Source organism: Artibeus jamaicensis, unplaced genomic scaffold (genome assembly GCF_021234435.1).
Source record: "Artibeus jamaicensis isolate MK-2021 breed Jamaican fruit bat unplaced genomic scaffold, CSHL_Jam_final contig_456, whole genome shotgun sequence".
In the NCBI taxonomy this organism is placed as follows: Eukaryota; Metazoa; Chordata; class Mammalia; order Chiroptera; family Phyllostomidae; genus Artibeus; species Artibeus jamaicensis.
Genome location: NW_026521839.1, coordinates 7,528,348 through 7,555,661, shown reverse-complemented (window position 1 = coordinate 7,555,661; position 27,314 = coordinate 7,528,348). Strand labels below are relative to the sequence as shown.

At 41.1% G+C, this 27,314-nt stretch overlaps 1 protein-coding gene and 1 pseudogene across 7 annotated transcripts in view; one reads left to right on the top strand and one right to left on the bottom strand.

Moving 5' to 3' along the window:
- The window catches only part of FAM13B (family with sequence similarity 13 member B), a 78,831-nt gene extending 63,863 nt beyond the window's left edge, over nucleotides 1-14,968 (bottom strand). For all 7 annotated transcript variants that reach the window (XM_037147547.2, XM_053666451.1, XM_053666453.1 and 4 more), the window contains exon 1: nucleotides 14,657-14,968. The gene's annotated coding sequence lies outside the window, so the exon portion shown is untranslated. The remainder of the gene's footprint in view (nucleotides 1-14,656) is intronic.
- Nucleotides 12,171-26,625, top strand: LOC128627609 (protein PET100 homolog, mitochondrial-like; annotated as a pseudogene).
- The last annotated feature ends 689 nt before the right edge of the window (nucleotides 26,626-27,314 follow it).

The window sequence follows — 27,314 nt, the reverse complement described above, 5'->3', positions numbered from 1 at the left end:
ACTTTAGAGAAACATTGGTCAGCTGCCTCTGGTAAGCGGCCCAACAAGGAATCAAACCTGCAACTTTTTGCTGTACAGGACCATAGTCCAAACAACTGAGCTACCCGGGACTAAGGTATTATTATCTTAACCCTCATTTTAATGACACATTGCATGGAGGTTTACCAATTTACCCACAGTAATCCCAACTTTTAAGGATCAGAATCAGATTTTAAACCCTGAAAGTCTGAACTGAATTTAAATTATGAGTCTTAACAGTCCTTGCTCTTAATCACTGAACTACCCACTCTAAGTAAATTTTCACAACTTGTAAAGTATCACAGAATCTTACATTTTATCACTCAACTGACCACAAAATGTATACATATTTTAGGTCATTTATTCCTAGCTTGTTTAAAGGTACTTACTAGCCAACAATTATTCACTGGAGATCTCTATCTAAGAGCATACCGCTAGGGCATTTGAACTGGAGCAGCCCAAAATAACATTCCTGCAGACTGCAAAATAGTTTTTGACATTATTTAGTCCTGCTTCCCACACCTTTCCAGAGCTTAAATTATGTAAATATTCCCTTCATATATGCAGTGAGTTAAATAATGTCCCCCCAAATCTTATGTGACCTTATTTGGAAACAAGATCTTTGCATATGTAATTAGTTAAGCATCTCAAAATGAAATCACCCTAGATTTAGGATGAGTCCTAAATCCAATGACTGGTGTCCTTATAAAATGACAAGTCACACACCACGAGTAAGAAGGCCTATGAAGAGAGAGGAAGAAAATCACAGTTAGGCAGTCACAAGACAAGAAACACTGAGAGCCACCAGAAGCTGAAAGAGGAAAGGATTCTTGCCTAGAACCTTTGGAAGGAGCACAGTCCCACCCACACCTTGACTGTAGACTTGTAGCCTCTCAATCTGTGAGAGAAAAACCTCTATTGTTTTATTAGAGTCACCACATTTGTAGTAATCTGTCATGGTATAGCCCCAGAAAACTAATGAAACATCTACACTACAATATCCAATATCCCCCAAAAGGGGGGGGGGGGGGAATAGCAGCTGGTACCACAGAAAAATATCCTAAAGAAATCTGATGAGACTTCCGCCAAGATGGAGGCATAGGTGGATGTGCCGTGCCTTCTCACGCAACCAAGTTTAGAGACAACTGAATATTAGCAACAGAAAACACAGCCAGAACACGGAAAATTGAACTTTTCGGAAGTCCGCTAACAACAAATTCTTCAGCCTGACCAGTAAGGGGCGAAACCAGCGGCTGGTGAAGCGGGACTGCACAGGAGGTCTCGGTCAGCCGGACTCAGGCGCGGAATCCAGACGCTCGGAATCCAGGCGCAGGGTTGGACCTAGTGAGCGACCAAGCATGCCACCAGGCGAGCGACCTTGGGGGAGACAGCGGGGGAGCGGTGCTGAGTGTTGACTATGGTCGCGCATTTGTGCGCGGGTGGACAGGCGAGGGAGTGGGCGGTTGGACCGGGCCGGGCTGGTCCCGAGGCAAGTGGCAGTGAAGGGCGCCGCCATTTCCCTGCTCTGACCCCACCTCCACATACAGCGTCATAACCCAGCGACTCTGAGTGGCCCGGCCCAGGTGAACCACCTAAGACGCTAATCCTCACCCAGCTGTGAGAAACAGCAGAGGGGTTCACCATTTCCCCGCTCTGACCACGCCCCCACATACAGCGTCACAACCCAGCAACCTGGGAGTCCAAGGCGCCGCTTCTCACACTTAAAGGGCCAGAACAGACCAAAAATGTCGCAAGATCTCAAAGCCCCAGAGCCCATAAATCTAAGCGATGAAGAAATAGCAAAACTCTCAGACACACAGTTTAAAACATTGGTCATCAGGATCCTCACAGAACTGGTTGATTATACCGACAAATTAGACAAATATATGAAGGCGAAACTAATTGAAATGAATGGAATTACACAGGACACCAATAGCAATGAAAAGGAAACTGGGACTCAAATCAATGGAGTGGACCAGAAGAAAGCAAATAATGGCCAAAGAGAAAAGAGTGAAGAAGCAAGAATTCAAAGAAATGAGGAGAGTCTTAGGAACCTCCAGGACATCTTTAAACGCTCCAACATCCGAATTATAGGGGTACCAGAAGGGGGAAAGGCACAGCCACCAGTGGAAAACTTATTCGAACAAATAATAAAGGAGAATTTCCCCAATCTGGCAAAGGAAATAGACTTCCAAGAAATCCAGGAAGCTCAGAGAGTCCCAAAGAAGTTGGACCCAAGAAGGAACACACCAAGGCACATGATCATTACATTAGCCAAGATGAAAATGAAGGAGAGAATCCTAGAAGCAGCAAGAGCTAAGGGGACAGTCACATACAAAGGAGTCCCCATCAGACTGTCAGCAGATTTCTCAAAAGAGACCTTACAGGCAAGAAGGGGCTGGAAAGAGGTATTCCAAGTCATGAAATCTAAAGACCTACAACCAAGATTGCTCTATCCAGCAAAACTTTCATTTAGAATGGAAGGACAGATAAGGTGCTTCTCAGATAAGATCAAATTCAAGGAGTTCATCATCACCAAGCCCTTATTATATGAAATGTTAAAAGGACTTATCTAAGAAAAAGAAGTTAAAAAAACATGAACAGTGAAAGGACAACAAACTCACAGTTATTAACAACCACACCTAAAACAAAAGCATACTAAAAGGACAGCTAGATCAGGAGTGGAAGCATAGAAATGAAGATCTCAAGGAGGGTTAGCAACAGGGGAGTGGGAGGAGAAGGGGGGAGAAGGTACAGAAAATAAGTAGCATAGACAGTAGATAGAAAATAGATGGGGAGGCAAGAATAGCATGGGAAATATAGAATCTAAAGGAATTGAGACACATGGTCATAAACTAAAGGGGGGGTAATGGTGGGGATGGGGGGGTAGGGTGGAGGGGAATGAAGGGGGAATAGAACAACTGTAACAGCATAATCAATAAAAAAATTTTTTTTAATTTAAAAAAAAAAAAAAAAAGAAATCTGATGAAATGTCTTGACAGGATCAATAAAATACACAAACACCAAAAAGCAGTTAAAAGGCTTGACAAAGCCCAAGCTGGTGTGGCTCAGTGGACTGAGCACTAGCCTGCGAACCAAAGGGTCGCTAGTTCTATTCCCAATCAGAGCACATGCCTGGATTGTGGGCCAGGTCCCCTGTATGGGCCGAATGAGAGGCAACCATAAACTGACGTGTCTCTTCCTCTCTTTCTCCTTCCTCTCTAAAAATAAGTGAATAAAATCTTTTTAAGAAATAGGCTTGACAAAGAGAATATTGTGTATAGACTTTCAAAATAACCAACAACTTCCAAAAGCATAATTTTATTATAAATCAAAACAGATAAAAAGCCACCAAGAAAATCATTTTAAGTACAAGTGACAGTTGCCTAGCATGGTGTTATTGACAAAATAAAAACTCTTGAGTTTTACATCACATACTTTACTATGAAACAAGAGTGATAAAAGTAATGCAATTAAAGACCAAGAGTGATTAAAAGTAATGCAATAAAGCTGGCAGATGGATATTCAGAAATGTGTACCTTCATATACCAGCTATCAACCTGAACTCTGCCAAGGCACAAAGAACTTCTGCATTTACGTATGACAGCAATACCTTTCTTAATAGCATAGAATCTAAGTTTCAAACACCTAATACAATTAGTGAGGGACTTTATAAAAATGGTAGAAAACCAATATCAACACCATAGATAAAAGGAGACAGCATTAACTAAGCTCTTACAATAGTTGGGAACTATTTTAAGGACTTTAAATGTATTAACTCATTTAATCTTTACAACAATCCTATAGAGTAGATACTCTCATATCCATTTCACTAATGAAAAAACTATTGAAGCACTGAGAACTTTATGGAGTGACAGAAATGTTCTATGTCCCAATTGCGGTAGTGGTGGTTACACTGCTTAATATACTTGTCAGAGTTTACAGAACTGAACAATTTAAATTGGTGAATGCTATAATATATAAATTATACTTCAAAAAAGTTGAAAAAATAAAGAGAATCGCAGAAATAAAGTACCATCACTTTAATAGATTATTTAATATCAAACTATTTTTATTATAAAATATGATACTTTTCCACCCACAAAAGAAAAATTTTTTAAAATGTCTTTTAACCATATTTCAAGAACCAATCCTGTTTGTCCCTCCTGTGCTATCTAGCATATCCAAAAACTACTACATACTCTTCTATAAAACACAACTAAGAAAAACAGATTAAAGCTGCAGTGAAGACATAAATTTTAGACATTTAGAGACTTTTCAAAGCAAATATTTTCACAAAACACTATAACCATGACAGATCTACAATATACTAATAGAAGTTTTGTCGTTTTACACATAAGACAATCTTTGGTGAGAGCACTATCTCTCTAGATACATTATCATTTTTGTGTGAAGAGGTTCTACCTTTAAACTCAAAGAAATAAACAAGAAACACTGATTTTGTCCAAAATGCTTCCGACAAAATAGGATACAATTTACAGAGGGAAGTTTAAAAGAGCTACCTCAAAATTGCTAACCCCCCCCAACCCTCTGCCTCCCCCCCAAAAAAAATCCTTATTATTAGTACAAAGAGAGAAAAGCCAAGAAGGAGCTAGGTCTCAATAAAGACGGTAAACTGTGGCAACAGATTTGACAACTGCTGCGTCTACCTCTAAGTCAGTGAAACAAAGCTTAAGGAAAATAACTGTACCCCTGCTCCATTTGGGTTTTCATTAGTGAGCTTTCAACAGTTCACTACAGCCAAGGAAAAGGCACCTCTTTCATTCTGACTGAATAAGGATGGTACTACAAAAGTTGCCAATATGGTAAATAAATCCATGGTTCCTTCCTGGCCTGAGAAACTGACAAGCCATTAATTTGTCTGAGATCCTCCCCCAACAGTACACCAAGCAAACAGAAAGGCTGAACATATGTTTCAAACAACACATAACCTTATTTGTCAAGTGTTCATAGATGCTGTCTGATCAGGAAAACACAAAGTCATTTAAATCTATTATTAGACTCATGATGACTTTGCCCTTAGGTAATTTACCAAAGCATAACTAAGAATTCATTGGTAGAAAGCTTTTTAAATTAAAGAGAACTTTAAAACTCAAAGTTTAGGAACTTCTTTGCCTTAAAAAAAAGAAAACTATGAAGGACTTTTTGCAACAATTATTATCCCTATGCCTGAGAATTTGTTCATCTGTGTGCACTTTTAACTTAATACATGTGGGAACAGTCCTCCTCCATGGTGATTCCATAAAACAACAATGAACAATAGAAGTACACGTTTTGTAGGACTACATTTGCCAAATTTTGGTACTAGATACAGCACATATTTTTTAGACTGCAACTCACTAAATGTAAAACAATTCACCTCAAGGCAGCTCATTATTCCTCTCTTATTCAAAGCATTCAGGCAAAAATTGGTTGCCCCTAGAGATAATCTATTGGTAAACAGCCTTCCTAATTTTAACAAACTCTCAAAAGGGTTTCATGGTCAATTATTCTATAACCTCCGACTATGATTTCAAGCTACTAAAATCAAAAGTAATAAAGCCAGAGGGAGATAAAATCCCCTGTGACTAAGTCCCCTCACTTATCTCACTCACACAATCTCAATACTAAAATCTAACCTGAATGCTCCTGTACAAAATTCCTGAATTTTTTCCTACTGCCTAGCACTTGACTCCAAATTTTATTATCAGAAAAAAACTATGAGCACAGCCCTCATATATTTATGTGTATTTCTAAAGTAGAGTAGTAAACAATATACTAGCATATTATGCACATCACAGACACACACAAAAACATTTTAAGATTAAAAATAAATAGAAACAAATTTTAATACCACACACACACTGAATCAGGTCACCTGCCCATCCAAAGTGCCAGCACATCATTTTTAAGACCAATGACCCAGAGCACTGGGTCTCCAAATTCATCTGGAGACAGGGCTAGGTTTACAGTTGTGAGTATGCAAAATGCACAGTAACTCTTATATTATTATTTATTAATTATTTTCTATACAAACCACTGAAAACCTACTTTTGCCCCACCCAATATAGAATGCAAAGCCACAACCTCGATCCAGCATCCATGACAGCCTGGACTGGTCCTCTATATGAAATTAACTCTTCAGATGATTATAATGCATACAAAGTTTAAAGAACCTCTGGCATACAGGATAAACACTAAACTCCATTGCATGGTCTACAAGTACTTCACCTACCAGGAAACTCTCCTTTCCCGTCACTCCTCCATCTCACTCTACTATTCAGAAATTAGTGCTTAACTACTTGAAATTCACAGTTCACACATCTAGGTTTTGCACGTACTATTTTTTATACTTAGAACCCTAACTCAACAACATGACCGGCCCCATCCTGTTCATCAAACTTACACTTATCTTCAAGTCTCAACTCCAGCTTCCTGTCAAACCTTCCCTAACTTCCTGAGACAGTTCTCCATTGCTCTTAATGTACCTCTCACCTTTTTAGCAATTACCTCATATAACTGAAAAGTATGTCTGTCTCTCAATAGAGGATCCTCGAAAGCAGGAAGCATGTCATTTCATGTTTATATCACCAAAGGCTTCACACAATGCCTGACATATAAGTTAGTTTTTTAAACATGTGTTGAACAAAGACATAAATAAGAAGCAAATAATGTTGGCTAGTCCACGTTAAGAAGACTAACAAGACAGGGCACCTCCTACAACAATTAAAAGCGGCCATATCTACCTCCAGCAATAACCAAACATGATCAAATCAAGAAGGGAAAGCAACTATCATTTATGGATTATCTATACTCATTTTACAAGTCATACCAAGAATAATGCTGTGAAGCAGACACTATTCCCTTTTTACATGTATTTTGAAGTCACTCAGCTGAACTTCAAAATTTGTAAATGGTGATGCTGGAACGTGTCACTGGATCTAACTGCAAATCTTTCTAATGAAAATCTTAAGAAACCAGAGCTTCTAGCCAAGATGGAGGCATAGGTGGAAACACTGTGCTTCCTCGCACAACCAAGTTTAAAGACAACAAAGTTTTAGTAACAAAAATGCAACCAAAACACAGAAAATTGAACTATACGGAAGTCCGACTACAATGAACTGTTCAGCCAGACCAGTAAGAGGGGTGGAGCCAGCAGCGGAGCAGGTTGGGCAGGAAAGATCCCCCGACCCAGGTGCACAGGCAGCCGTGGGCAGATCCCAGGTGTGGAGTAGCAATGGGCAGACCCAGTGAGGGCGCAAGGCCGCAGGCTGACCACAGTCACAAATTCACATGCAGATAAACCAGGCGAAGGAGCAAGCAGTGAGACAAACCGAGCAGGCCCCAGGGGCAGGAAGCTGCAGAGGGGACCGCCAATGCCCCTCTTTGACCCGCCCCCACATACAGCATCACAACCCAGCAACTGAGTTGCCCCGCCCTGGTGAACACCTAGGGCTCTGCCCCTCATACATAACAGGCGCAAACAGACCAAAACATGATGGCTCAAGAACTCAAAGCCCCATGGCCAATAACTCTAAGCAACCAAGAAATAGCCAACCTATCAGATGCACAGTTCAAAACACTGGTGATCAGGATGTTCACAGAATCAACTGGTTGATTTTAGTCACAAAATAGAGGAACATATGAAGGCTAAACTAATTGAAATGAAGGGAAATGCACAGAAAACCAATAATGATGGAAAGGAAACTGGGACTCAAATCAAGGGAGTAGACCAGAAGGAAGAAAAAAATGACCAGACAGAAAAGGATGAAGAAACAAGAATTCAAAAAAATGAGGAAAGGCTTAGGAACCTTCAGGACATCTTTAAACGCTCCAACATCCCAATTATAGAGATACCAGAGGGGGAAGAGTAAGAGCGACAAGTGGAAAACTTATTTGAACAAATAATAAAGGAGAACTTCCCCATTCTGGCAAAGGAAATGGACTTCCAGGAAATCCAGGAAGCTCAGAGAGTCCCAAAGAAGTTGAACCCAAGAAGGAACACACCAAGGCACATTAAAATTACATTAGCCAAGATTAAAATGAAGGAGAGAATCCTAGAAGCAGCAAGAGCTAAGGGGACAGTCACCTACAAAGGAGTTCCCATCGGACTGTCAGCTGATTTCTCAAAAGAGACCTTACAGGCAAGAATGGGCTAGAAAGAAGTATTCCAAGTTATGAAAACCAAAGACCTACAACCAAAATTGCTCTATCCAGCAAAGCTTTCACTTAGAATGGAAGGGCAGATAAAAGTACTTCTCAGATAAGGTCAAATTCAAGGAGTTCATCATTACCAAGCCATTATTATATGAAATGTTAAAGGGACTTACCTAAGAAAAAGAAGATAAAAAAGATGAACAGTGAAAGGACAGCAAACTCACAGTTATCAACAACCACACCTAAAACAGAAGCAAACTAAGAGGACAGCTAGATCGGGAGCAAAACCATAGAAATGAAGATCATATGAAGGAGTTAGCAACAGGGGAGTGGGAAGAGGAGGAGGGGGGAGAAGGTACAGAGAATAAGTAGCATAGATGATAGGTAGAAAATAGATAGGGGGAGGGCAAGAATAGTATGGGAAATATAGAATCTAAAGAACTTGAGACACGTGGACATAAATTAAAGGGGGGAGTGGTGGGGGGGAAATAGGACAACTGCAATGGCATAATCAATAAAGTATATTTTTTAAAAAAATGAAAGTCTTAAGAAACCAGAACATTAAAATAAGTACTATTGCAGGGCACAAAGTATTCACTCACATTTACTTAGAAACCAGTAACAATTCTGACTCAAAAAGCCAAGAAGACCATGAAGTACCTGGAATTAGTCTCCAAGATTAGATAAAGAAATTTCCCCAAAGGATGACCTCTTGACATAACCTGTCAGAGAGATCTAGAATTCTACACAGGTAATATATCACTACATTAAAAAATAAATAAATAAATAAATAAATAAAAGGAAATGGCTGGTGTAATGCAGTGAATTGAGTGTGGGCTGTGAATCAAAGGGTCACCAGTTTGATTCCCAGTCAGGGCACATTGCCCAGGTTGCAGGCCAGGTCCCCAATGAGAGCCACGTGAGATGTAACCACGCATCGATATTTCTCTCCCTTTGTCCCTCCCTTCCCCTCTCTCTAAAAATAAATAAAAACTAAATATATATATATATCATTTTTAAAAAAAAGTAGAAAAGAAAAAGGAAAGAGTTTAATCCTACTTATTCAAGTATGAAGAAAGGCCACCCTTGAAATGCCTGTCTCCTGATTAAAGGGTAAGCCTATAATGTGCTATGGCCAGATGGCTCCCAATAGGTTCCCTTTCCCCACAGTACTTAAATGTCCCTGGTCTGCTAATTTAACATAACATTCTATTAAGTCAAAGTGAGTATCTGTTAAATTAGCTCTTCCCACTAGGCATTAGGACAGTGATTGCTCCTTTTTTGAAAGTTAAAAGTACACAATTTTATATGCATAATAGAAAACATTCTTGTCAGTTACGTGTGTGTATAATCTCAATTTTGACAAAAGTAAACTCTTCAAGACTCCTCTACTCTAGTAATCTTTCACTTCTTCTGCCCAGAAAGCATGCACACCCAGGACCTACTTTAGACTGATGAGCAAGGTCTTAAGAAGACTTACCATTTCTTCTTGCTCATTAACACAAAACTACAACACACTTCTTTTTTTGTGTTTGGGGTATTAAGGGTAATTAAACAACTTGTCCAGCCAAATGAATCCCTTGAAATCACATTTCTCTTTTTGCACAGACTTGTACAAAAACTGCTCTGAAAAATGGGGAGAAGCTGGAACGTGGAAAAAAAAAAAAAAAGCACTGACTGTATTTATTTGTGTATCTGTCTTCTCCACTAGATTGTTTACTTTGACAGCTCTATTCCCCCAGTTGTGAACACTAAGCAGCAGCAGAAGCCAGTATCTGAACTGATGATCATTTCTGGTATACTTGCGAGTTCACTGTCCAACTAATTCTCACAACCATCCCCTGTGATAAGCATGGCAGACTATCATTCCCTTTCTCAGAATAGTAACAACAACAACAGAAATCTCAGCAAGGTAAAGAAACTGTTCAAAGTCACTGAACTAGTGACTAGAACTTTTAACTTTTGCTGTCTTTTAGGTGCATGCTCTTCCAGGCAACAAGACCAAAGTCATTACTGAAAACTGTTTAAACTTTCATTGAAATGTGTAAGGCCACACAAAGGCAATTCACAAAACATTTAAATGTATAAAGCCACACAGAAGATACATTATGAAACACTTAAATATTCTGTACTTCCCAAAAAAATTCCTTATTCAAATATGAGAATACGCCTTAACAGAAAAAAATTTAACTTTTGAAGTTATTAGTGTTAGGATGGGCAGGGTAGGACAAAATGGCGGCTGAACTACAACCGAAAATGGCGGCTGAACTACAACCCAGAAAAGACACTGACGTCAAACCAGAGAGCTAAAAAGGGCTGGCTTTGCCAAAACGGGTATCGGATATCCGCTGATCCCGAGGAGAACCACCAATGATATATTGCCACTTTGTTCAAAGGGACCAATCCCTAGCTCCCACGAAGAGAGCCAACCAAAATAAAACCCCACCATATTCCCTGCTTGGGCACGACTTCCCCAGCCCCACTCTGCATACCAGAGAATCTTGCCCGGGTGTGCAAACCCCAATAAAGCTCTATACTGCCTAACTTTGTGGCTGATTGGCATTTCTTCCTCGGCAGAGCCTAAGAAAACTTTTCAATATCAGGTGATTCTACAACCAACAATACATAATGTGGTCTGCTTTTCCCATAAAACTTCTCTCATTTTATCTGATCATATATTTGAGCTCCTTTGCCTTTCCAAATTTATAATCCATTGTGACTAGCATTTGTTTCAAATTAGAACCTCAAAGAGCCTTCCCCTGCTGCCCTCCCCTGAAAAATATTAAGCACCTCCTATGTTGATCTCAGTATGTGCTTTTTGGTTTTATTTTTACCTTTACTCTTCAACTGTAGAGAACAGCCATTTAATACCAAAAAATAAATAAATAAATAAATATTGTAAGAATAAGTAAACTCAAATTTTTCTATTTTTTTATTCCTGAAAAAAGCAATGATAGAAACATAACAGACATCTCTCTGAAAACTGCTTAAAAATAAAAAGATAAAGCCCTGGCTGGTGTAGCTCAGTGGACTGAGTGCTGGCCTGGGAATCAAAGGGTCACCAGTTCAACTGCAAGTCAGGGCACATGCTTGGGTTACATGCCAGGTCCCCAGGAGTAGGGTGCATGAGAGGCAACCACACACTGATGTTTCTCTCCCTCTTTCTCCCTCCCTCCTCCTCTCTAAAAATACATAAATAAAATCTTTTTTTAATGGAATTATTTTTAAAAAAGAGCAAAGGGCTTGAAAAGACATTTCTCTAAAGATACAAATGAAAAGATGTTCAACATCACTATCTCTTAAAAATGTGCTAAGTCAAAACCACAATGAGATACTACTTCACTCCCATTAGGATGGCTATTATCAAACAAAAAAGCCACAAATAAAAAGAAAAGTAACAACTGTTGGAGAGGAGGAGAGGACGTGGAGAAGTTGGAACACTTGTACACTACTAAATGGGAATGTAAAAGACGTATTTTATAAAGTTAAAACATAGAATTACTATATCATGCAGAATAATCCCAAGGTACAGAGAGTTGACTCTTGAACAACACAAATATTAGGGGTGTTGACACCCATTCAGTTGAAAATCCATATATAACTTTGACTCCCCCAAAATAAAATTACTAATAGCCTTAACTGAAAGTCTTACCAATAACATAAGCAATTGATTAAAATATATTTTATATATGCATTATATACTACATTCTTATAACAAAACAAGCTAGAGAAAAGAAAATCATAAGGCAGAGAACAGCATTTAGTGAAAAAAAAAAAAATCCACGCATAAGTGGCCCCATGCAATTCAAACCCATGTTCAAGGGTCAACTGTACTCTTACATATATACCCAGAAGAATCAAAAGTAGGGATTCAAACAGATACTTGTGCACTAATGTTTACAGCAGCATTACTTTTGGCTTCACAAAAAAGTGGTAACAATCCAAACATCCATGATAAAATGAATGGATAAACATCATCTTACCCAGCCTTAAAAATGAAGGAGATGCAAGTGGCTTGGAAAAGTGAAGTGGGGGTGAAATTGGATGTGTTTCAGGTAACACAGTACCTTGCCTTCCCCGTGACTATGTTCTGGATTACCAATCAGGCCCAGTGGTTTGAGGACGTCAGACAGTGAAAGAAGGAGCTGTGGCCACCTGAGAAGAACCAGTGCCACGAGACAGAAGAATTCAAAGGGAAGACACGGAAGGAGTAGGGCCCAGCAGACCTACTGAGACCCCCAAGTGCCTGAGTCCCACCCATGAAACAATACAATCCAGTTTTCTGTTTTTCATGAGGAAAAAAGGAAAAGAAATTCTGATACACACTACAACATAAACTTTGAAAACATGCTAAATAAGCCAGATGCAAAAGGACAATGTTATGATTTCACTTACATGAGGTACAAAATGGGCAAATTATAGAAACATAAAGTAGAATAGAGGTTACCAGCCAGAGTGGGGGTAGAGAAGAATATAGAATGAGGAATTACTGTCTACAGAATTTCTGTTTGAAGCATTATGCTGAGTGAAATAGGCCAGGCATTGAAGGACAAATACCATATGATCTCACCTTTAACAGGAAGCTAAATAACAAAATAAACAAGCACATAGAATAAAAACAAAGACACTAAAGAGAACAAGTGGGCAGCGACCAGAGGGGAGAGGGGAGAGGGGAGAGGGAAGGGAATTTAAGGGGAAAAACGGGGAGGGATTTTGAAGAACAAGTATGAAAGACACAGGGATGAGGACTGTGGGTGGGGAATGGGAGGGAGGTGGGGAGACGGGGCGGAGGGGGGCTGGGATGGGAGAAATTGACAAAAAAAAAACTGTACTTGAAAAATAACTGAATAAATTAAAAAAAAAAAGACTTCAGAAAAAAAAAGAATTTCTGTTTGAGATAATGAATAAATTCTAGAAATGGAAAGTGATAATGGTTGCACAACGATGTGAATGTGCTTAATGCTACAGAATTGCACATTTAAAAATGGTTAAAATGGTAACTTTTATGTGATGTATATAGTTATAATTTTTTCAAAGTATAACTACAGCTATTATTTCCCCAATACTAAAATAAAGTTAGTGGACAATGAAGGGGGAAGCTGTGCAGACTGAGGTTATTCATAAATTATAATGAAAGCAGTTGTCATTTTACTGATAAAAAAACACTTCAGCCATTTTTCTCTATCCCAAAACAACGGCATTCTAATAAAATAAATAAATAAAAAACATTTACTTCACCCAATGAAGAATTTTAGGCTACTGTGATATGCCTTTCTGTATCTTTCCAAGGATTTAGACTATGTCACAAATCCCTAATTGGTGACACAATTAAATTGGAATAAATACTACCTCAGCTTTAAAAGTAGCACATATTAAGAAAGTAAGAAGGAGCCCCCAATGGATATACAAATGGCTAGCTCATTCAATTCCATTCAACAAGTACTTACTAAATGCATAGTACCTATGAGAGAAACCAAGACCAAAAAGTATTGCAAGGTTACAAGAAGGAAAGTTGAGGATAATAAGTAGGCTCACATTAACCCAGGAAGTCAGTAATATAAAACTACCCTTTACTGTCTGCCTTTTAAAAAGTTAAGTGCATCCCAATTATTTAAAGTTCACAGTCGGCAATACTGTGGCTCCAGTTGCCATTTTTAGATAATCAGAAACTTGACAGTAAGGTAATTGCCCAACACTTTAAGTATTTTTTCATTACTTAGATGGTTAATTAATTATAATGAGGAACCGAAAGAAATTCTGCAACTGCCTTTCTACAAAAGTCAAGTTGATTTCTAATTTATTACAAACAAAACAAAGTTTTTTCCCACTGGGCAAGTGTGCCAACCGATTCAATTTCCTATAACCTTATCTCGGAAACCAGGCGCCCCATCTGAAACTTAACGCTGTATCCTCCGGCCTGACCTATGCAGAGTACGTTCTAGACGAGTTCCCCCGAGCACCCACAACCCAATTTCGGCTGCATTCTCAGAGTATAAGGAAGTCAGCAACCACGCATCTCACGTGATCTTTAAAAGGGGCGCAGTCAAGCCCAGAATAAACCACACTTCTTTTTAACTTCACTGCCCAGCATAAAGGAAGTGGGCAGGGAGATGGCGCAGGGCCGGGATGCAGGGGAGCCTAGCAAACAAGCGTGGGTGGCTGTGCCTTCTACTCTGGAGGAGCTCGGAGAAAAGGCACACCCCGCTCACGCGCACTGCAGCGGCTGGAAAATCGAAGACTGCCACACCCCCCCACAGCCAGGGGCACGGCTTCCTCCCCACTTGCTCGAGGAGAAAAGGGGTCTTCTCTACGAGAGCCCCACCTGCAGGGTACTGCCCAGGATCCCCAGCACCTTGACGTGCAACGCCCCTGCGCGGGTGGGACGCGGCGCTGGTGGGCGGCAGCGAGGGGGGGGGGGGGAGAACCGGAGCGACCAGCAACTCGCGCATGCGCAGACAGAGGCGCCCGCCCGTTCGCCTACCGTTGGAACCGCGACGCCCCGTTCCCCGGCCGCTTCTCCAGGACCCGCGGCGACTGCAAGAGGACGAGAACTGAGGCCTCAAGTGGCTCCGCGGCCGGCGAGCCTCTTCCTATTGAGGCAGCTGGCGGGAGACTGAAGCGACGGCTGAGGCACAGGGCCAGCCCGGTAAGCGACCTCCGGATGCCCCCGGCGGTGGCGGCGGCGGAAACGGGGGAAGAGAGAGCACGACAACGGCGACGAAGGCAGCAACTGAGGCACAGAGCCTCCCTAACGGCGAGCGGGAGGAGAGCGGAGGGAGCTGGGCGGGCAAGGGGCCGGGCCGGACGTGACGTGCATGGGAGGGGCGGGGCGAGGGCGCCGTAGGGGCGGGGGTTCCCTGCATTCTCTATCCCTTGGCTTGCACTCTGAGGTTTCGGAAGCGCGGTTATCATCCCAAATTTGGGGCCTAGGTTATAGTGCAAAAAATCGGGCGCGGGCCTGAGGGAGGTGAAGTGGGGGTATCCCCAGTCTGAGAGGTAAGAACGAAGATAGAAGACACTGGGGAGGGGATGTAGGAGATACGAAGGACCAATACGGAAGACAGAGGTCGCGTCTAGTCTCTGTGGAGGGGGTCGTACCCCCGCTGCAGAGGCCGAAATAACCCGGTGCTCGAGTCCAGATTAGGAGCCCCGAGACCTTAACCGAAAACCGCTGGGCATCCTGAGGCGGTGACTCAGGTTTCTATTCCCAGCGATGGGTGTTAGTTCTAGGACAGTGCCCAGCCCCAACTTGCCTCTTTACTTAAGGATAGGACCCAGATTCCAGAGAGAGCAAAGATGCCTGGTGCCGAGGGAGTCTGGGAATATGAAAGTCGATCGATAGGCATAATGCTCACAAGAGGCTTTATATGCTAAACCAGAGTTTGAGAGGCAGAGCTGAAAGGAGGAAGAAAGAATGAGGAGCTCTCTGAGCCTGGGGTGTCTGTACTTGGCTTGCATAGCCACCCAGACCGACCCTGCATCTCCCAGGTGCTCACATTTCAACCAGTGTTTGCTTTGCTTTAGTCTATTAAGGCCTTTAAGATGTTGCATTGAATACAGTGTTCTGCCTTGAAACTCTCTGCCAGTGAGTAGATCCACACCTGCACAAAGAATTCTGGGTGTCTATAAAAATATAAACCACCACGATTTGCTCATCCCCTACCTGCCTCAACTGGAAGTCAGTAACATGGAAAATTTAAAACAGGAACCCTCATAGAATCTGGGACAAGAATTTTTTAAAGTGTAGCCCTATAAGATGATCAAGAAGTGTGTCATCAGAGAGAGTAAAATAAGTCTTCTGTAACCTAAGTGTCACATGCCCAGGTAATGCTGTCATAAAAGAAGGGTGGGGTCCACAAAGAGCAGAATCTGAATAGAATGAATTGTGTGCTCCCACTCTGTCCAGAAGAGAGATTATTGATTCTCATGACCAGGCCCAATACCTAGTACTAGAACAGTTTAAAAAATTCAGATTCAATCATTCAGTCAACAAATACTTATTGAATATTTACTATGTTTTAATCTCTTGTGATACATTAGCAAATAAGGTTTGTGCCTTGCCCTGGCTGGTGTGGCTTAGTTAGTTGGGTGCCATCCCACAAAGTGAAAGGTCACTGGTTTCATTCCAAGGTCAGGGCACATGCTTGGGCTGCAAGCATGGTCCCAGGCAAGGGCCCAGTTGGAGCACGTAGGAGAGGCAGCTGATGGATGTTGTCTCTCACATCAGTGTTTCTCTCCCTCTTTTTCCCTCCCTTCCTCTCTTTCTAAAATAAATAAATTTAAAGATAATAAGATTCCTGGCTTTTTCGAGTTTATATCTAGCAAACTTAAATTCTGAATATCTTTTAAGAACATACAAAGACTCAGGTAGGGGGGAGTCAGGGAGAGAAAAAGCAGATAACTGTAACTGAACAACAATGAAGTCATTTATGAAACAACAAAAAAAGAACATACAAAGAGCCCTCCTGTGATTCCATACTCATAAAGTAGCCTTCCCGAACTCAAGGGGTCTCAGTAAATCCGCACACCCAATAAAAAACAATTGTCCAAGGCACATGACTGGTTCCAGTTATACTAGCTATACAGTCTTTCTCAATAAATTCACATCATGGTTTACAAATCAGCCTCTATTTAATGGGTTGGATTATAGAGTTGTTTCATCCAAATTAATTTCACAGACCCTGAATAAGTTTGAGTGGAATGAAATGTAAGTTTCTGAAGCTGCCAAACTGAGGACTAGGCAGACCCTGCTTTCATAGAAGCCCAAATAGGATGCAGCTTATGCAGTCAATCTTATATCTTTCTTTGAACGTCTTAAATGGAAGTTTTACCTGTGATTTCATGCTTGAAGAACAGAGGTGAAATGATTGCTTCTAAACTTAAATTATATTCTAGTAAAAATCAGGAAAGTAAATTGGTAAAGTAAAAAATCCTCCTGAACCGGTCCCACCTGTGCAACATAGGTCCTTGTCGACATTACTGACTATAATAGGAACTTTATTCTGAGTATGAAACCCAAGACTGTAAGCTCCCAGCGGACAGGGACTCTCTTGCATTTATGTGCCCTACTTTCAATATATGGGCTATCAAAAAACAAATGAACTGATTTAGTAACCAGTGTTGCCTGTAAAACTCAAAAACATGTCTTTGGAGGATATATTTTCCAGATCCTACTTTATACTAGGTAACTAGTATGTTCAACATACTGTTTTACATTTTTAAAAACAAGACAAAATTGGCTCTGGCTGGTGTAGCTCCGTGGATTGAGCGCGGCCTTGCAAACCAAAGGATCAAGGTTTGATTCCCAATCAGGGCACATGCCTGAGGTGCAAGCCAGTTCCCAGCAGGGGACCCACAAGAGGCAACCATACAATGATATTTCTCTCCCTCTCTTCTTCCCTTCCCTTCTAAATATAAATAAATAAAATCTTAAAAAAAAAAAAAAAAAAGACAAAATACCCCTGGTGGCTCCGTTGGTTAGAGCATGATCCCATACACCAAAAAAGTTTGGGATTCGATTCCTGGTCAGAGCATATACCTAGGTCCCACTGTTTGCCCCTCCCTCTCTGAAATCAATAAATGTATCCTCGGGGTGGGGATTAAAGTATACACACACACACAATACCTCTGTTTTTATCTTTGCCATACCTTTAAGCCTATGCAGTGAGAGTAGATCTGTCACACCTGATTGAGATGGGTTCAGGGAGTTGTGTGGTCCCTCTTAGAATAGAAAGTCCTGTGGTCATCGAGTCACAAAATGTGAAACTTTCCTCTCCTCCAGCTGAAGACAGCTAGCTCACTCCTTGCGGAGGAGAGCTATCACACCTGGTCTCTATAGCTCCAGCATATCAACCATATTCAAAGGGACAGAGAGAGAAGAAAGGAAACTGAAATTCTTAACTTCACTATTGATGATTTAACACTCTGGGCCTGGTAGATGTTTAAAGTTGCCTTTTTTTCTGATGGATACTTTTATGGTTATTTCAGAAACCACCACCAGGATATCCCCATTCTGTAGCAGTTTCCCATCCATAGCTCTCTTTATCTGAGCAAAAACACACTCTTTGGACATGGTTTTGTTGGAGGTTTTTTGGTAAGTTTCATTCATCAATTTTTGAGAGAGAGAGAGAAAGGAAGGAAGGGAGAGCGCTTTGTTGTCCCACTTATTTATGCATTCATTGGTTAATTCTTTTATGTGCCCTGACTCAGGATCAAACCCACAACCTTGGTATATCAGGGCAACACTCTAACCAACTGAGCTACCTGGCTACAGCTCTTTTAATTTTTATTTATTGATTTTAGAGAAAGAGAGGAAAGGAGAGAAATATCAGTTTGCTATTACCCTTATTTATGCATTTATTGTTTAATTCTTATATGTGCCTTGACTGGGGATTGAACCCACAGCCTTGGCATATGGGGATAATGCTCCGAGTTAACCAGCCAGGGCCTATTTCAGCAGTTTTTTACTCCCTCTTTCAGCCCCTGGGGATCTGGTGGACTACCTCCAACTTCTTGTAGAAACGCGTTTTTCTCTGTAAGGGCCCTGTCAGATAGTGTCTAAGATAGCTCTCACACTGGCAAATCTGCAAGGTTGTATACTCCACACCACTGGGAATATCATTCACATCATCCTTGTTGTAAATGTGTACATTTATTTGGACAGTTTTCCAGGAGGTGGCAGTAAAGTGTTCTCTCCAAACAAAATTAGTATGACTGTCTTCCAATAGATGGAAGTGAAGTTTCTGGACAAGAACACGTTTCTGATGGTGCTGTTAAGACTAGTGGCGACTCTGGATGTTCCACATCTGGTCCACATGAAGCTCTCACACACTTCTTGCCCAAACTGACTTGGGAATGGATGCCGTTCCCAGGGCAGCTGCAATATTCCTCTTCCTCTGCTGCCCAAACAGCTGCCAGTCCTCCTCTTGTCTACTGTATTTTCCTGGCAGAAGCAGACACGGGTCCACTGTGCCCCTCTAACTGCAAGGGACACATCTCAAGTACTTGAGTGGTTTCATTTTAGGTCCTCTCAGCTTGAGGTAAGAGGCAGGCAGGCATCTGAGGTAAGAATCAATCACTGCATACCAGAAATAGTCTCCAAAGAAATATTCCTCAATAATTCTCACTTGACCTTTTATAATTTGCTATGAGAATTTAGACTGATCAGACTAGTGGCCGGAGTCACCACTAGTCTGAACAGCGCCGTCAGAAACATATTCTTTATCCAGAAACTTCACTTCCATCTATTGGAAGATAGTCATACTAATTTTATTTGGGCAAAACGTGATTTTTGTCTAAATCTTCTCATTTCTAGGGGAAATCCATTTCAGAACTCACCTGAGTGAGGTTTTGGGGGAGATGGAGAAGAATTATTGAGTTTTTTGGTAATATCTTGGTACTCCAATTAAAACAGTACTCAACCAGGGATTTTTTATTTTTTGGAGGGGGTTGGGATCATGTCTGGAGACATTTTTGGTTGTCAAAACTAGGAAGATGCTAATAGTATTTTGTGGGTTCAGGTCAAGGACATACTACAATGCACAGGACAGCCTTCTCCACAACAAAGAATTATCTGGCTAAAAATGTAACTTTGATTTAACATCTTGTAATAAAATGGAATTTCTACACTTGGCAGTCACTATGAGAATATCTCAAAATTACATCACTTTTTCTTCCTTTTTCTTACAAATGCTTTATGTGTAGATGTAGATGTCACATTTTAATATATAACTAGTGTCAGAAACTGCATTTCAGATGGCTGTTTGGCTAGGAGATGAGCAGCAACTGGTACCATTCTAAGACTTCCTCAGGACGTGAGGCCTGCCAGGAAAATGATTGCTTAAGGTGAGGTTTGTTTAGCCCAGGGGAACACATTTTACCCAACTTATCTGAGCAGAGACTTACGCCTCTCAGAAGTGAAGTGATGAGTCAAATCACCCTGGAAGGAGTATATACCTGCTGCAACCCCAGACAGTGTCCTAGATGCCAGGGAGGACCTTAGTATGCCTATATCCTGACTTGAAGTCAGGGAGTAGCTCTGACTCTGTAGTAGTCATTTTACAACTAATACTCTTATTATTCAGAGAGAATGCAAATGGACTTCTCCCCCACTCGCTCCCCACCGTAGATTAGTTCTATTGATTGAGTTCAGTGCTTCCAGATTATAGAAGAATGTGGAACCCATTTTGTATGCCATCACTAAGGAAACTTGCATTATTCAAGTGTCCTCCTCGCCCTACTGATTTTGTCTCTACCCAAGGCTATTTGCGTACTAGCAAATAGATGAGCTTTTGTTCAGTCAAGGCTGCTATTATCTTTTTTAATTCAATGTTCACAACAAACAAGCCACAGTAGCCAGCAAGAGCCAAAAAGTTATACCCAATCTGCACCAATTCTATCATATCTTAAAAAACAAAGTAGACACAGCTAACATTCAATAATTATGAATGTCAGACATGGAATAAGAACATCGAACTTGTAATAATAATAATAACTTGTAATAAGAACCTGCATTAATGCTCAGCCCTGTCAGTTACCAGTCATGTGACTGTGGTCAAGGTATTTACCTAAATGTACCATAGAGTCCCCACTGGTTAAAAAGAGGAAAAATAATACCAAAATAAATTGGCATGCATAAAAGTATTTTATAAGCCATATACTACAATTTTTTTCACTGCTTCTATACTCTTTCAGAGGCTTAAAGAAGTATCTGGAAATATTTTGCCACCATATTTGGGTGTTTATTGCCAGTGACGAGGCTCCAGAAGTTCCTAAATACTTGTCCATTTATTTTATATTTTTAAAAGATTTTATTTATTTTATTTTCAGAGAGAGGTAAAGGAAGAGAGAATGAGAGGGAGAGAAACATCAATCAGTTGCTTCTCGTATGCCCCCCAACCAGAGACCAACCCACAACTCAGGCTCTGACCAGAAATTCAGCTGAAGACCCTTAGCTTTGCTGGATGGCGCCCAACCAACTGAGCCACAGCGGTCAGGGCCATTTCTTTTTAAATGAAAACCAAGAACCCCCAGATTTTCCGTGCACCTTTTAAGATCTTCTGAACCTCGTGAGTTACAACAAATACAAGCACACCTCCTTAATTAGAAGCATATTTACACTGCCCACTTACAGGATAAGACGTAGGTGTGAATAGGAATGGGAAAACAGATGCGGCTTTTTGTGTGGAGGGTGGGGGCCCTCCTGCACAGGGAGAAGTGGGGAAGTCTCTAACTCCCACTGAGCAATAAAATGCTACCAAATCCAATCAAACTCAAATTAATTTTCACTTTCTTGAAGTACTCATCTCTACCAAGGAAAAAAGAAAGGACTAAACAACTCCCAACAAAATTAAAATCTACTAAGGAAGCAACTCACCATTAGTAAGGGGTACTGCTGGCTCTTCTGAGTTACGCAGTGGAAATCTGTCCGTGCCACTTTCCCCAGGAGCACTGTGCCAGTGTGCAAGAATGCACGTTCCTCAGAAACAAAAAACAGTACTAGCTGCAAAGAGAAGAAACTGTCCCGGGGTGTACAAATCCCACGCCAACATCCAAAATAATGGCAAATACTGTTCTGATGTTAGCAACCCAATGTAACCTTTATGCCATTTATTTATTCAACACTCATTTCTTGAGCAACTATTAAGGGGCAGGCACTGTGTTAGGGTCTATAATCATGATCTCTGCCCTGAAAAAGCTTCATCATACATATCTCTGGAATAGAAATGTTTTTGGAACAGAACCAAAGTTAACATAATGTTGATTTCAGCTTCTGCATTCACTCTCACAGCTGTTGATGCCGTCCAGTGTGGGGAGCTGAAACAATTACCAATAACTGTCATCTTTGCCAAGTCTACATTTTTGGCCTGATAACTCAAATTCACTATATGACAATAACATAAACCATTGAGACTATCAGCTAGAAGACTAAGTTGTTTGAGCTTCTCCATTAAATTCTTATAGTCAACTAGATCATTTTTCAATAGTCAGAACTTGTTTTTAAAAAAACGAATGGAAAAGAATAGATTTTCTTTTCTTCTCTTCCCTCTCTCTATATTCTTGTAATGAAGAGAAAAAGTGCCCAGAGATTCAATGAGACATTCACAAAAGCATGGGCCTTCAGCTGCCCCTTTAGCCAGCAATCCAGGTAGGAGGCGAGACTCTTGCCATTCTGCATACCCTACCTCTTCCTTAGAGGCTTTGGCTTTTTTGGCTTTCCTACCTTTTGACCAGCCAGGCTCCTTCTCAAACTCCTGTAATTGGGACCACACCTTCTGTGGCAAACTGACAGCCCAAATATTTGCAGATTGAAATCTAACTGTGTACAACCATATTTTTGCTAAACATTTACACTTGACTGCTCTTTACTACTTAAGACAAGTGCATAATGATTTGCAGAAGCATTTGGTGTTTTCCCAACCCCCAAGCTCATCAGCAGAGAAGCTGTGAAGCATGAAGGCTCACATCCTTGTTTTAGGCTTGTTAAGTGAAAGAGCAGCCGAACCAAACCGTGTGCACCGGGGAGAAGTATTATAGTTACTGTGCATATTTCTTATTGTGCCTGTTAGCTTGTGGCACTGTCTATACCCTAAGTGTCTCACCCAAAACAAATACAGCAAAACAGTTGTTGAAAAAAGAAATGACCCTTTGTTTAATCACATTTGCTGTTATTTAATAAGGTTTTGCTATTTGTTTATTCCTTTTTTTTTTAAGATTTAACTCATTTATTTATCTTTAGAGGGGAAGGAGAGAGGGAGAGAATCATCAATGTATGGTTGCCTTTCGTGCACCCCCTGCTGGGAACTGGCTTGCAGGGAACTGGCCTGCAACCCAGGCATGTGCTCTGACTAGGAATCGAACCGCGCTCCTCTAGTTCACAGGCCTGTGCTCAATCCACTGAGCTACACCAGCCAGGGTGTTTCTTCTTTATAGTTGCTTTTTCTCCACCTGGAATACTTGATACTTCTTACTTGGTCAACACAAGTACTGTGTTAAGCACTGGAGACACAATAGTGGATACACTAGACATAATTCCAGCCTTGTGAGGAACACAAGGTATTATGCCTTGTTACAGGGCTAACTGCCACTTATTCCACAAGCCTAAGTTCAGCCCAAGTGTCCTAAGTGTCACTTTATCTGAGCAGGCTCTGTGACCTTGTCTAAGATTAAAAAGGCAACCCTATTCTCCAGGCCTCTGGCATCTTGCCCATAAATCACACTGTCAACTTCATCAAAACTAAGACCCCTGAAGGGCTATATCCTCAGTGGGAGAACAAGAAAAGAACCTGACCTACAGAGGGAAAGGGTAAGGACATCTTACTATCTTCACTTTAACTGGGATAGAATTAAAAACAAGGAAACAAGCCTCCTCTGAGAATTCCTATACACGTTTGCAAGCATATTGTAGAGACGCAGAATTTCACTGCCCGTGTAACCCAGAAAACCCTAAGCTGAAAACTATAAAGGAGATCACTTTAGTGCCCCCAGGCTCCCTGTTAAGCAAAAGTAAATCCTCTCTGGAAATCTTACAGGTAAGGTTCCAAGAAATATGACCTCACAATAAATTATCAGCAAAAACACAAGAAAGTGATGAACTTCAGAATACTTCCAGTGACTGCAGTATTCTAGTTCAAATAGAGAGTATGAAGAAAGTATGTGTGACACTATGATATAGTTGAGACACATGCATTTTGTTTTTGTCCCAGGTTCCTGGCACAGAGCTCTTAAAGCCCTTGTGATTTCCTGAGTGATACTGGTAAGGAGTATATTTTGTTATTCATAACAAGTCCCTTTCCATCACACTTGAGTTTATGGTAATGAGGTGACTTGAGGCGTGGCCCCTAGATTGCCTCCAATGGGGCTGGTGCCAGAAAGACCAAATGATTAGAGGGTTGGAACTTTCAGCCCCACCCCTGACCCCCAGTGAAGGAGGAGAGCTGAAGATCAAGCTCTGTGAAAACAGCCTCTAGACGTAAAAAGGCAAGGAAACAAATTCATTCTCTCCCGGAGGCCCCTCGATTCCCGCCCCCCACCCCGAGATGCCTGATTTTGGCCCAGAGAGACTCAAATCAGACTTGTGACCTACAGAACTGTAAAACAATAAATTTGTGTTGTTTTTGTATGCCTTATTTTGGGATCATGACAGATTTACAGAAATGTTGTGAAGATTGTACAGAAAGTTCCCAGATTCCCTTAATGTGAGCACTTAAAGCTTTTTTTAAAAAAAAGACTTCAAAGCAGTTGTAAGTTCACAGCAAAATTGAGTGGAAGGCACACAGACTTCCCGGAGAGCCCCTGCCCTCACACATGAATTTGTGTTGTGTTAAGCCATTAAGTTTGTGGCAATTTGTTAGAGCAATACTAAAACACTACTATACCAAATTATGGCATTTCTAGGAGGAAAAAATGAGAGGCAGATGATTTAGGAATACATACATATGTAGTGAAATGCTAAAGAAAAATGAGGAAGTAATGAATCCAAAATTTAGTATAATTGTTACTTCTAGTGGAGGGTATGGGACACAAAGCTTGTAAGTCACCTCTGTAGCAGCTAGGAAAGGGGTCATTTGGGTAGATGAGTGAGAAAACGTCAGCCCAGTAGGCCTGCAGCACAGCAGCGAGTGGAGTCTTTGCGCCCACGGAAAAAGCCCATCCTTCAGATCTCCCTTCCCTTGGCAGTGCCCAACGGGCACCACAGTGCTGGCAGCCACCCCCCAGAGGACCTGCAGGGCTTTTGTGCTATTCTACTTCTCAAGCTGGGTGGAGGATACAGGGGACTCATTTTTCATAACTATCCTTCAAACTATGTATATACATTACATACTCTTATGTAGATATTGCTTGCAGTTTTATTTTTTTAAGATTTTATTTATTTATCTTTAGAGGGGAAGGGAAGGAGAGAAGGAGAGAAACATCAATATATGGTTGCCCCTCGTGGGTCCCCCGCTGGGAACTGGCCTGCAACCCAGGCATGACTGGGAACTGAACCTCGATCCCTTGGTTCGCAGGCCTGTGCTCAATCCACCAAGCCACTCCAGCCAGGGCTATTTATTTATTTATTTTTAGAGAGAGGGGACTCTCACATGAACCCAACCAGGGACCTGACCTGCAACCCAGGCACGTGCCCTGACCAAGAATCAAACCAGCGACCTTTCGGTTTGGGGGAAGATGCCCAACCCACTGAGCCACACCAGTCAGGGATGTTCGCACTTTTAAATGGTAAAATATTCAGCAGTGTGATGAAATGTAGTACTGTTGTACCCCGTGCAGACCATTTCCAGTACTTTGGAAATGTACCATTCCCCTCTGCGCACAATCTAGAAATCACGGAGTTCTGCAGGATGTTACGGTGATGTTTTTCTTAACTCCAGATAAGCTCTTTTCAGAGTTGGGGCAAGGTACTTATGAATGGGAAAACAGGATTTTTCTTCTCTCAGCCCCATTCCTATCTTAAATTAGAGTTTGTGTCTGTTTTCTCACCAGATATTAGATATAATGGCTGGAGCTGAATGTACAAACTCCAGAGGAATTGGTGGGCACCTCTAATCCCAGAAAGCTCCCTGAGGCCTACAGCGGAACTTCATTATTAGGAACCCAGCATACCTGATAAAGTCGGGCATGCTGACTCAAGAGGAAACAAAGAGATAAGCAGGTGAACTTGGAAGGCTCTCTGACAGCCCTGGAGCCTTGGATTCTGAGAGACTGGGTCTCTGAGATCACCTTGACTTCCAGACAAGACCAGGATGGAAGGCTGCTGGAACGCCTCCCCCTTGCTCCCAGGCAGTCTTGCCAGCTTCAGAAGGGGTCACTTGGGTTCATTTGTCCAAGAATCCAAGCCCCAAACTACAATGAGGAAGTTTTCCTTCTTACATTTAGAAGGAAATTCTACCCTCCTCTTCCTACCCTTCCAGAAATAAGAAGTGCTCGTTTACATGTTAGATCTAAACAAGTACTCACACAGGGGCTGAGAGATCTACTTCGCACTACCACCTTTTTTTAAAAACTTTTTTCAAATATAGCAAGTCCTCATTTAAGGTCGTCAATAGTTCTTGAAGCAAAATGATGTATAATGAAACCAATTTTATCTTAGGTTAATTGACATAAACAAGAGTTACGCTCCTACAGCATATTTCTGGTCACAAAAACATCACCAAACTTTTAAGTAAAGATCCAAAACACTTCTAATATTAAATACTGAAATAAATGTAAGCTCTACATACATTTTTTAAAGATTAATTAAAAAACAGGAAGATTGTTATTTTCCAACCTGCTCATGCCAGCCAGGGTCACAAGTGGTCTGAGCCTGTCCGGGCAGCTCAGGGTGCAAGGCGGGAGCCCACCCGGGACGGGACGCCCTCCCACTGCAGGGCCGCTCACACCCAGACCCACTCGCACTCACGCTGGACAGTGCAGACGTGCCGTGTCACCCACGTGCGCATTTTTGGTCTGTGAGAGGAAACTGGAGCACCTAGAGAAAACCCCGATGGACATGGGGAGAGCTTCAAGCTGCACACACACATTGGCCCCAGGAGAATCAATTTTTTCCAACATTATAATAAAATGACATTGAACAAAATTACATTATTTGAGGACCTGCTGTACAAAAATAATATATAGTCATCAGAAGAATTCAAAAAATGTAGAAGACTAAAGAATAAACAGCAAAATTCTCTCTTTACTCTCTAATCTTACTTTCTTCCCTAAAACCAAACCTGGTGAGGTACATCCTCCCAGGTGTCTTTTCACACAAGTATAAAAATGCACACACACAATTATTATTCTTAACATAAATAGGATCATACAATAATGTTCTGTAATATACTTTTTACCATGATATTCCATAGAAATACATCCATATTAGTAAATTTAGGTTGTTTCCAGTTGCCTCTATTAAAAATCGTAGTGCAGTAAGTGCTTGTATGTACATGTATATTTGTATATAACAGATTCCAAGAAACAAAATTATGGAATTAAAGAGTAACACATTTAAAATTTGATAGATACTACCAAACTTACCCTGGAAGAGGTTTTGTGAACAGTATAGGAGAATGACTATTTGCTTAAACTTTCACCCAACTTGGATATTCTGTATATTTTTACTTTTTGCCACTCTGATGAGCAAGAATAATAGTACACACTAT